The following is a 12,312-nucleotide window of genomic DNA, read 5'->3' as shown; positions in this document are numbered from 1 at the left end:
CCCCTCTCTCTCCAACCTGGAAACCTGTGGCCATAAAGTGGGAAGAGGTATTCCCATTATCATGCCTCAAAGTTGCCCTTTGGCCTGCCATACCCCTGTATCGTGTACCCACCAGCCCCAGACCCCAGCCTCCACAGCTGAGCAGATGAACAGATCAATAGACAAGGAGATGATCAGAGTGGCAAAGAGAAAAGGAGCATATGAACTCAGTTTGGTGGGGGCAGTTAGAAGAGACTGATCACCGGATCACCAAACTCCAGGGCGAGACTGTCTTCTCACACCATTCCCTTTCCAGCTCCCCACCCATTCCCACTGGGAGCTGCATCCACCACTCAAACTTCCCCCATTCATCTTTCAAGTTTGTAACTTTTTTCCTTGGATGCCAGAAGAGATCAGGATACAGCAAGCGGTCACACTGGCCCTCTGCCTTTGCCAAAAGGCAGAGGGTCCACTGAGCTGTTTAACGCTTAAGCTGTCTGCAGATGGCAAAGATAAAATAACACATTGTAGCATGTCCACTTGAGCTTTGGGAGTCACTGGTTTCTGCCCTGTGTGCTGCTATGGGCTGGAGAACAGGGTCCTGCCCTGCCCATCTGCATGCTCCTCATCGTGTAAGGTATTTAAGTGCATGACAGTTGATCACATGAGCCACACCCGTCACATGTCCTGTGATGTGGCAGGGGAACTCTTTCACTAGGGTGGTGCTTATAAGCCTGAGAAGTATTGATGGCCAGTGCTCAGCAAAGCTATGACTTAAATTGTCCGGGAAGAAAGAGGGAAGGGAAGATATTATAATAGACATAAGGGCAGAAAATCAAGATTATGTCCAATTGGGGAAACCAGAAGACAGTATTCACCAAGGCCATGAAATGATCTGATGGCATGAACACCAACACTACCAAGTAGTGCAGTGATGGTTTTCCTCAGGCCACAACACATGGCAGCAGAGGTAGTCACAGACATAGGCTTATCACTACCTATGAGGATAAGGAAGCTACATAGTGAAACCAGGTGGTAACATTTAACAGCAAGAAGTCAGAAGGCTGCAGTTCTGTAAGAACCAGAAAGGTCAGAGGGGACACTAAGGAGGCTTGCCCAGAGAGCTGTGGAGATTACATATTGTCCCTCAAGGACCAAATTAGATTTGCAGCCAGCAAGGCTCTGCTCACCACTTATGAGCAAGACAAAAATGGAGGATCAGAAGGCTGAGATAATGACAATGTTAGGGCCATTCCCCAAACTCATGTCAGTTTCGAGATTAACTCATTAAAGAGATACCTGAATCCTTAAGTAGAAGAGCCCTGTAAAAGCCCTGATTATATACCATGATTATCTCAGTTCTCCCTGGAGGCACCTGTGAATTTCCTCAGACAACTGTACATTGGGGAAATAACTAGACTTTGAGAATTACTAAACAGTTTGAGTCAGCATTGAAATCCAGAAATTGGAAGTATAGTCATGGTTCCTCTATTTACTACGTAGACTAGTATCTAGAATAGAGCCTCTTGCTTTCAACAGTCCAGTACCCTGGATCCACAGACTCACTATTTTTCTAGTCCCTTAAATTATTATTCCAGGTTGCTTAAGTAACTGCCCTCCCCACTAAAATAGAAAGATTTTTGAATGCATGATAGAGAACTTGGCAGTTGGGTCACTTTCTATTCTAGGTGTAAGGATCAGAAAGTTCATATTCACGTGGGATAGAAAGACTCATACAGTTTGCCTTGGGCACATCTACTGTTATCTGCCATAGTCCTAAAAGATTTGGACTGCCTGAACATCCCAGAGAAGAACATGGTTATCCAATGGTATGTTGATTCTGCCAAAAGAATGCGAGGTGCTTTATAAGGTTTTAGTAAAACACATACTCCAGAGGATAGACACAAATACAAAGAATTTTTAACACCCATCATGTCAGAAGCATTTAATTAGGTATAGAGTTACACTGAACATCTCTAGAGTAAAGAAAAAGCCTTCATCTTGTATCTGCTAACTCAATGAGGAGGGCACAATGAATAGCAGCAGGCCTCTTTGGATTCTGGAGCTGACATCTGTCATCTTTGTATCCTGCCCTGGTCCATATATCAAGTCATAGAAGGCTTCCAACTTTAATAGGTCCCAGAGCAGGAATGAATGCTACAGCAGGGCCAGGCTTTGGTGCAAGCCTCACTGCTACTTAAATCGTAGGAACTGACAGACAAGTGTTGGAGGTGCCAGTGGTAGGAAGAGATGCATAGTAAAGCTTATGGGATTATCACTATAGTGATCCCTGGTATTTTGCAGTTAGTCCTGTCTGCAGTACTTATAGATCTTTGGAGAAATAGCTCCTGGCATCTTACTGGGCTGTGGTTATGGAGTACCAAGTAATCATGTATTCAAAACAGCCTATTCTAAAATGGGTTTGTCTGATCTACAGCACCATAGACTTCCACTGGACCTGTCCAGGTTTATAAGATGGAAGAGGTTAATTTGAGACCAAGCCTGACAGAACCAGAGTGTAAGCCGCATGAGCAGGTGGCTCAGACTCAGGGCACCCACAATATTTGTACCAGTCTCCCTTCTTCATATCCCATCAGTGGCCCTATGGAGTAGTGCCATATGACCAACTGAAGCTAGAGCCTGTTTACAGATGGGTTGGCAAGCTATGGTCCAAGATGCATGGCTTGTGCATTATAGCTGTATCGGGGGCAGTTTCAAGAGAGTATAGAAACAGTCTTTAATTAGTAAGACCTGTTTCCATGGTTATCTACTTCCTGTGGCCCAAGTGGCCCAAGATGAGAATTTCTCAATGCCTGGGCAGTGGCCAGTGGCCTCTTATGTGGTCAGGGGCATAGAAAGGGACTAGATGATTAGAAGCAAGGAAGACTGGGAGAGGGGCATAAACATGAGTATATGAGAGTCACACCAAAATTATGATTTTAGTATCTTTAAAAGACACCTACCAGAAGAGGCACTGAACATTCAAGTAGATGAAGTGATTCTGCCAGTTGGAGTTAGCTAGCCTTCATTGTTCAGCTCAGAACTAGAATGATGGGTTACACAATAGCATCAGTGGCAGAAGATCCTATGTATAGTTCCTGAAGCCCAGATGTATTGCTCGTCAAGGAGGTCACTTAGTGGCAGTTCAGAACTATATTGAGCCTCTATTCTAGGATGGCCAGTGGTTTCTACTTGCAGTTTTATATTTGTTTTGGCCATGTGTTTGCTTTTCTTGTCCACAGAGCCTTGGCCATTACTGATTTGATGGCTTCCATAATCCCTTATCTGCAGACAAATGACCCAACACAGCAGAGGATCAAAGGAGTGGACGTGTTTCACAGCAAAGCATGTGCAGGATAGAACGGGGCTCATGAACATGGGATTCATTAGTATACCATTATCTCAACTACCAGAAGCAGCTTTCCTTAGGCTATTGAGCATACCTTCTAAGAACACAACTAAAGCAGCATCTCAGAAACGCTTCATAGAAGCAGGATGTCACCCTTCAGAATACATTTTGTGTGTTTAATTAGGTATCTCTATTGAGCAGGGTCTCCAATAGAAGTACCACATACTAGAAGACAAGGGATAAAAACAGGAATATCCTATGTATAGTCATTTCTATTAGTTCACTAGGAGACTGACTTCGTCTCTCGAAGTCTTGGCTATTCATGGTTGGAGATTCTCGTCCCAAAGCAGGTTTACTTTGGGTAAAAAACTCAACATTCCATTGAACTACAACTAACGGGTGTAATGCAGATACCTTGGTCTACAACACCCAGGGATCATCAAGTGATGAGGAGTTGCCATACTGGCAAAAGTGATTGATTGTGATTAGCAGGAAGAGAAACTTGCCTTTATACAATGTATGCAGGGAGAGATGGGTAAAATGAGAAGCCAGGTGATTCACTTGGATATTTTTTGGTGCTTCCTTGACCCATTGTGACATTGGGCATACATTTGATTCATTACCCAGATAAGCGTATCATTAAAGCGTCAGTCCCCTCAGGAATAAAGAATTGGGATCACTCCACGAGGGAAGCCACCAAGATTTGAAATGGTGATAATTGAGGGTGAGAAGAATTGAGTAGCCAAGAAGTGAGGGGAAGAGTTGTGGCCCAAAACTTCAGAGAAAAGGACTGTAGTCTACTAACCTTCCTGTCAGTTTCCCCTTCAGCAAGGGAGGCCCACTGGAGCTATGAAGGAGATGCTCCCCACCTGGGTTTCAAGGAGATCCAAGCAATGCAAGAACGGACTGTGGTGGCCATGAAAACATGCCTTTCAGATTTGAATGCAGACAGCATATTTGACGATGTCAGTCACTGTGCTCTAGAAATACATGGCATTGTCTAGGCTCCAGTTCTTCCGTTGTTTCTGACCAACGAAAGCACAAAGCTATTAAGACAGGTCTAAACTGTGGGATACTGGACTCCACATAGGTGCCCTTGTTTGAGGTGTCCATTAAGCATTCCAATAGTTTTAGAAATACAGACATCTGTCTTACTCCGCATGTCCTTGAATTAACTGCCTTAATTTTCCAGCCTCCCAAAAAGGAGACTTGCATTGTGAACTCAGATCCTAGCCTTTGAGATCCCTCTCCCCATCTTCCTTTATGGACATTTTTCCTCCAGCCCAATTCAATAGGCTTCTGATATAACTAACTCCATCTGTTCATGGGAAGACCCACTCTAACAGGATTATGTTAAGTCCCACAGAGAAGTATTCAATTTCATGCTGACGGCAGTCAGTTCTTGGGAAGAGCTAATACCTGTTGTAAGTAGTGTCTTTTGAGGTATCTTTTTCAAGATTTCTGTTAATGGACTTAAAAAAAAATGAAGGGACACCCAGAGGTCTGTCCTGGGGACACAGCTGTTGCTCTAGGGGGCTGACCTGGCATGGGGTGACTGTGCAGTCTTCTCCTGCACAGCCTTGTGCAGGCAGCCACTGGCCCCTTTACTCCTGGTTTTGCCACCCTGGGATACACCGCAGGTACCCAAGGCATGCATCCCTACCTGCATCTCTCCACTGTGGACTTTGTGATGCGGCTCCCCACCTCAGGGGCATGGGCCTTGACTGTGCTGGTAGCCATAGGCTTCCTAACAACCTGCCCACATACCTCACACCCTCCTGGGCCCCAGGCTCCAAAGTTGTGGGGATGAGCACCAGTTGGAAAGTTTGCCCAAGGGCTGGTGCAGGCTTGGAGCTGAAGCCATGCACTTCCCTGGGAGTGTGACCTGGCCAGCAACCAAAATCTTGTGTGACTGAGCTCAAGAGGAGTGCATCCAGATTCTTCAGATGTGAGACTTTCCAAAGGACCAGTGACTTTCCTGTGCTTTCATTTTTTCCTACTCTGTAGCTATGTCTCAATCCCAGCATGCAAAACCTTCCAGATTAGTCAGGAAGGAAGATGTAAAAATACAGCCAACTACAGAAGACCACCAAGGCAACCAACAAAGATGTGGCATCTGTTAAGACATTAATACCTGGAAAATTAGAGCAATTACATAAAGAAAGATGAGAAAAAAAACATTATCTAAACCACCCATGTCAGTCAGAAGCCTTCTGACTAGAGCTGGAGCAGCACACGTGAGTTTGGATAGGACTGAGGTTCTGTGTCAGAACAGAGAACCTACAATCCACAATGGTTTTACAATGGCATTATGAAGAGCCTGTCTTAGCTGGCGACTCTCAAAACCCCCTCTGTTCATAGCCAAATCCAAAACGGTTCCACTTTCTAAGGGTTTAGAAAAGCAGCATGATTGTGATAAGATACTCCCCAATTAGGGAATAAACACTCAAAAGATTAGTATGTCTTCATTGAAACCAAGCCCTCCTGATAAAGAGACCGATTGGTGTGCAAAATCCTTTTTAATTAAAAGGTAAGAGCCAAGAGAAACTCTTGGTCCCACCAGCTGAGGATTCAATAACCAGTATCCCTACCCATAGTGGCTCTGCAGCTGAGATCCTTCCTGGGCCACTGGAAAGGACATGCTGTTGTGAAGGGCGGTTCTCTGAAGAGACATTGAATGAAACCAGTGGTTCCCTGAAAATGTTTGCTCATGACAGTCTGCAGTACTTTGCCCCAAATAACAAGCCCCAAAGTTACCTCTGAAGGAAATCCCAGCATTCAATTAGAAGAGTTGGGTTCATGAGTAGAATCTCTTAAGCTATCTCATCCTTCCCTAGATTCCATTAAGAGTGAACATGATCAATACCCAACTTCCTGTTCATTCTATGGTTCAATTCAGGTATAACCTTATTACCTGCTTGGCTTTTGATAGGTTCTAGGTCTCTTAATTCTGTAATAAAATTCCTTGTGGCAGCCTCAAAACAAGTGATCTTTGGTGCAAACCAGATCAAGAGACCTTCAAGGCTGAAAATCAACAGGAAGTTTCTGATACCACCTCTGTCTGAGGACAGGCCTCTGGTGCTATCACACTTCAAAGGGAACTTCCTGGGGAGATTCTGGTTTCCAAAGCCGGTTCACTCTGGGTGAGGGACCCAAGGTCCCTCTGAGCTCCAACTCAGTTGCTACTATGATACCTTGGATTACTATGCTCAGGGACCAACAGGTGAGGAGTTGCCATACTGGCCAAAGTAATTGATCTTGATTAGCAGGAAGAGAGTGTTGCCTTTATACAATGTGTGAAAGAGGTGGAAAATATGTGAAGCCAGGTGATCCACTTGGACATTTTCTGGCACTTTCTTGACCCATTGTGACTATGGGCACACGTGGGAATCATTCCCCAGATAAGGGTATGATTAAAGTGTCAGTCCCCTCAGGAATAAGCAATTGGGGTCACCCCACTAGGTAAGCCACTCTTATTTGCCATGGTGATAGTTGAGGGTGAGAGGAATTGAGTAGCAAAGGAATGAGGGCAAGGGCTGTGGCCTAAAGCTTCCTAGAAAATGGCCTGTGGTTTGTTCTAATCTTAAGTTTCCCTTCAAAAAGGGAGGCCCACTGGAGCTATGAAGGAGATCCATGCAGTGCAAGAATGGACTGTGGTGGCCGTGAAAATATGCCTTTCAGATTTGAATGCAGGCAGCATATTGGATGGCCTCAGTCACTGTGCTCTGTGCTCTAGAAATACATGGCATTGTCATGCTCCACTTCTGTTTCTGACCAATGAATGAGCACAGCTATTAAGACTGGCCTAATCTTTTGAGATACTGGGCTCTATAGGTGCCCTTGTTCATAGGTGCCCTATAGATCTCCATTAACATTTTCATAACTTAGAGACAGACATCTAAGACCCTCCTTGTTTTCCTTCCACCCTCCCAAAGATGAGCGTTACATCGTGACCTCATGGCTCCTAGCCTCTCTTGACATTCCTTTCCATCCTCTTTTATGGCCACTTTCCTTCCCGCCGCCTTCCAATAAGCCTCTGAGATATCCAAATCCATCTTTATCTGTTCTTGGGAAGACCCATGCTAATACAATTATGGCAAGTCTCACAGCAAAGTCGACATTGTTCCCACAGCAGTGGATCCCTGGGAAGAACTAATGCCTTTAAGAGTAGAGTCATTTTAGATCTCTTTTCAAAGACTTCTCTCAAAGCCAACTGAGGAGGATTAAGGGACTCCCTCAGGTCTGTCCTGTGGTGACCTTGCTGCTTCGGGGGTGACCTGTCAGGGAGTGGCCGCACAATCTGCTCCTGTGCATTTTTATGTGCGTTGCCTTCCCCCACAACACACACCACTTTCCAACCAAGTTTTGCAGCCCTACCTGCCTCTACTGTGGACCTTTGGGAAGCAACTCCCCACTTCTGGGGCTTGGGCCTTGACTCTGTTTGGAGTACGTAGGCTTCTCCCTGAACTGCCCACACTCGTCGTGCCTGTGGGGACCCCAAGCTCCAAAGTTGTGGGGATGAGCACCAATTGGAAAGTTTGCCTGAGGGCTAGTTTGTGCTATTGCAGGCTTGGAGCTGGGGGCCTTGCATGTGCTGCCCTTCAAGTGTGACCTGGCCAGTGACCAAAACCTTTGGTGACTGAGGGCAAGAGCAGTCCATCCAGATTCTCCTCAGAAGTGAGACTTTCCACAGGACCAATGACTTCTCTGTGCTTTCATTTTTTCTTACTCTGTAGCTGTATCTCAATCTCACCACGCAAGGCCTTCCAGATTAGTCAGGAAGATGTAAACAAAAACAGTCAACTATGATAGACTAGCAAGGCAGCCAATAAAAATATGGCATCAGTCAATACTGCAAGCCCTGGAAAGTTAAAACAATCCAAGAAGAGGAAAAAAACAGAACCTAAACCACCTATGCCAGTCAGAAGCCTTTTTAAAGTGCTGGAGCAGCATGCATGAATTTGGATAGGACTGAGGTTCTTTGTTAGAACCCAGAGTCCTTAACCTGAACTGGGTTTACAATGGCGCTACAAAGCACCTCTTAGCATGTCACTCTAACTCCCAATGGTCATAGCCAAATCCAAAAATGTTCTACTTCCTAAGGGTTTAGAAAAGCAACCTGATTGTGATTATACGATACTCCCTGGATCTGCAAGTAAAGCACTCAAAGAACGATTCGGGTGTCTCGCGTTGGAACCGTGTCCATATTGGTGTGCAAAATCCCTCTGTAAAAGGTAAGAGCCAAGAGACAACTCAGCCTTTGTCCCAAGGAGTAGAGGATTCCAAAATCAGTATCCCAACCCACAGTGACCCTGTAGCTGAGATCCTTCCTGGGCCACTCACTGGAAGGGACATGTCATGTTGAAGGACTGTTTTCTGAAGAGACATTGAATGATACCAGTGGTTCTCCCAAGATGTTTGCTTGTGACTGTGTGCTCCTTTGCCCCAAAGAACAAGCCCCAAAGTTACCTCAAGAAAATCCCCACATTCAGTTAGAAGACTTGGGCTCATGAGTAGAATCTAAGTTATCCGATTCTTACCTAAATCCCAGTAATAATGAACATGATTGCTACCCCACCTTCAGTCTAAGGTTCAATTCAGGTAAAACCTGATTAATTGCTTGGCTCATGGTGGGGTAACTTCTACCTCTAATAAAATTCCTCTTGGAAGGCTCAAAACAAGTCACCCTTGGTGCTAAACCAGATCACGTGAACTTCAGTGCTACTGGAAATCCACAGGAAGTTCCTGATACCACCTAGGTCCTAGGACAGGTGCTTGGTGATATCCCACATCAATTAGAAATTTTAGGGGCTGATCCAGGTCATGGTGAGGCCCAGGGTGAGACTCCAGATCCAATAGACATTCCTGGTGCTATTCCAGTCCAAGGAGAGGCCTTTGATACTATTTTAGAGCAACAAGAAAGTTGATATGAGTGGGGGTGTTGTCCTAGATGTGCCTGTCTGCCTTTCTGTTCAAATCCAATTGCTACCTTAATGCTCCTTCCCAATGGCCCAAGCACTGTCTCATATGGACTTGCAGTCCAGAGTGCTATACATATTTTTGCCTTTTTGCTCAGGACACACTCCTCAAACTCAGAAAAATTCATCACCTCCAGTAACAGCTATAAGCAATGTAGAAACTCAGAAGCAGGTTCATATAAGCTTCCTGCCAGCTAAAACTAAGGGGCTCCCATTACCCCCTGAGAGAGGACTCTTCCATGCTTCACGGGGTCTTGCTCAACTTCCTGTATACAGCTTTGAAGGGTCTCTTGATGATCTGATTTACCACCAAGGGTCACTTATTTTTAGCTTGTCAGGAGGAATCTGGAGATTATCAAGGAAAACAAGTGGCCCCAGAGGGAAAAGCAGCCCAAAGTTTTAAAGGCAGATTTTGACGACCAATCAGTAAATGGCTCTGAGTCAGATTCCATGAACTACATTAGATGTGGCATGGGAAGAAAAATTGGAATCGAACCCACATCCTTTTGAAAAGGTAACTAAGCAAGCAAGCATGACAGGCATTGAGGTGGAGAAGTGGACACACAAGAAAAATCCATTTAACTGATCATGTCAAAGATTTCAGTGCGAATGTCCCAGAAGCTGAAAAACCAAAAAAACAGGTTGAAAAGTGAACCAAACCTCCAAAATTGTTTGTAGAAACTAAGAAATAGCGTTAAACACGTATACTATTTTCCCACTGAAACAAACGTTTCATTTAAAAATTCAATATTGAAGAATGTGGCAAGACATTAAAAGTAATTCTTATAAATTCCTAAAAGACACTGCAAACTAACAATGCTGTGAGCTCAGTTGCTGCTGATATGAACTGTGATCATCTCAAGGGGAGAAATCATGTTTTTGTATTCCAGTAGCCTGGCTTTCACTGCAATTCCATCCCACATTCTTCACACTGCAACAGAAGTTGTCATGCTAGTATACACAATGAAGGTGCTCAACCAAAAACTGAGGATATGCCAAGTATTGACCCAAAATATGGATCTCCAGTTCAGCCAAGTCTCTTAAGTCTCTTATCGTTAATGGATAGGAGATTAACACTGCATCAAGTGGTAGCCAAAGTCAGAGGGATGAAGAATACCAATTAAGTCAGTTCATCAGAGGAGACAACAGCCAGTTTGCTAGATAACTTCAAAGCTATCCTCTATACTAAGAAGACCTCCAAGACCCAAATTTACATGGAGAGTCAAACCATCACCATCCATCTTTGGGAAAACAAAGTTCATGCAACAAGGTTCCCAATGGGCAAACTATGCTATCTAAATCACCTATCAGCTTAGCTACTAACCCAAGCATCCAAAGTCACATGAATATTCAAAAGTGAAACTCATTTTCTTTTTATACCAACATCAAACTTATTCAAGACTGACACCAATACAAGTATGGGTCCAGGGATAATTACTCTTGACAGTCGTTCTGAGAATTTGCATGTTGACACCAAGAAATAATGAAGTGAGTTATTGTAACCAGTCTATGGACAGCAGCAAAAATCTGGACTCAGATGATGTGTCATGTCAGCATGCAGCCCATACTTCCATTGCAGATATTGCAACACAGTTGGGACAACTTGCTTCAATGAGAGTTCAATCATGCAAATTTTATCCTGTGGTTTTACAAGTACACCAACAGCCTTGTTGCATGTAATATATAGCTAAACCACCATCAGCAGAAGGGCACAATACAACAGAAACCACCTTCAAGACAAAATCATGGTTCATAATTAAAGTAAAAGAACACAGCCCAGAAAAGAGAATCCACCCCATCTGGAGACTGGGAAAAGAGCCCACAGTTGTAATCAAGAAAATCAGAAGTGGGCAACGTTGTCCTACACTTATGGCACAATTTGACCTGCCAATGTTATCCAAATGTCACATAATTTTGGGCAATTTTGTCCACATGATTTTCCTACTGTATTTGGGAAAGTTTCTCCCTTAACCAAAATATGGAAAGCAGTGGCTCAAATGAGGTTCATTATACAACCCAAAACAGTATTCCCTCTAGTCAAATAAAATTAGAGATATCCTAAACCAGCAGGGGAAAAGATGAATGGTGAACCCTTGGATTCACTCAGCTTATTATATCTTAAAACAGAATCCAACAGGAAGGCATTCACTGATAAAGCTTCTAATTCATAGATACAATGAATGGTGAATGCTAACCAGAAAGCCCATCCTTTGACCCAGCCCTCTGCACCTAGCCAGTGTGCTAACGTGATGCCTGGCAATGATCAAATACGGATTCAGCAGGTGAAGGAGCAACTCATGCATCAGCAATTGCCAGCATTGCCTGGTATCTCTCATCCAACACCCTAACTGGAGTCAGCACTAACTCTCAGGAATGTAAATGGAGTGTGTTCAGGTGTAATTACATTGGTTTCTACCAAAAGTGAAGAGGAAGTCTGTTCAGTGTTGGAACACCAGAGTTGTCCAGTGGGCAATGCACAGAAAAATTTCAGCCATTAACTCACACTTTACTAACACTAGAAAAGCCTAGTGTCTATATCTAAGTATTCTGAACCACCCACCTGCAACTGTCTTTTGGTATTACTCGATCAAGACAAAGGCCCGTAGTATATATACCGTGGGGCAGGACCACGTGTTTTTGCCGTCAGAGAAGTCACGGAGATTAGGTATGGTCAAAAAGGAAACGCAGTATGGATAGAAACAGTTTACACTGGTAAAGAAGGGACAAGCTGTCATGGGTGTCTAATTGCTGAGTTTTAAGAAGTAGTAATTAAGAATTCTTTGTTTGGTCTAGTAGCATACAGGCCACCACTGTCCAACTGCTATGATGGTTGTACTCATGATATGGGATGGCATTCCATTTCCAATGGCTGACTGCTATACAGAGCTCAGAGAATCTCAAGTCATACAATGGGCATTCTACTGACTGAAGATGTACCCTCAATGAAAATCGTACCTGTACATATCAAGGAATATGATCCAGAGACTTGTGGAGCTTCATTCTCTT

General features: G+C 44.0%; 1 pseudogene; it reads left to right on the top strand.

Moving 5' to 3' along the window:
• The first annotated feature begins 5,337 nt into the window (after positions 1–5,337).
• LOC108307402 overlaps positions 5,338–12,312 on the top strand; it is an 8,591-nt pseudogene continuing 1,616 nt past the window's right edge.

Source organism: Cebus imitator, unplaced genomic scaffold (assembly GCF_001604975.1).
Source record: "Cebus imitator isolate Cc_AM_T3 unplaced genomic scaffold, Cebus_imitator-1.0 Scaffold79, whole genome shotgun sequence".
NCBI lineage: Eukaryota > Metazoa > Chordata > Mammalia > Primates > Cebidae > Cebus > Cebus imitator.
Note: the sequence above shows the minus strand (reverse complement) of the source record. Positions and strands in the feature narration are given on the sequence as shown.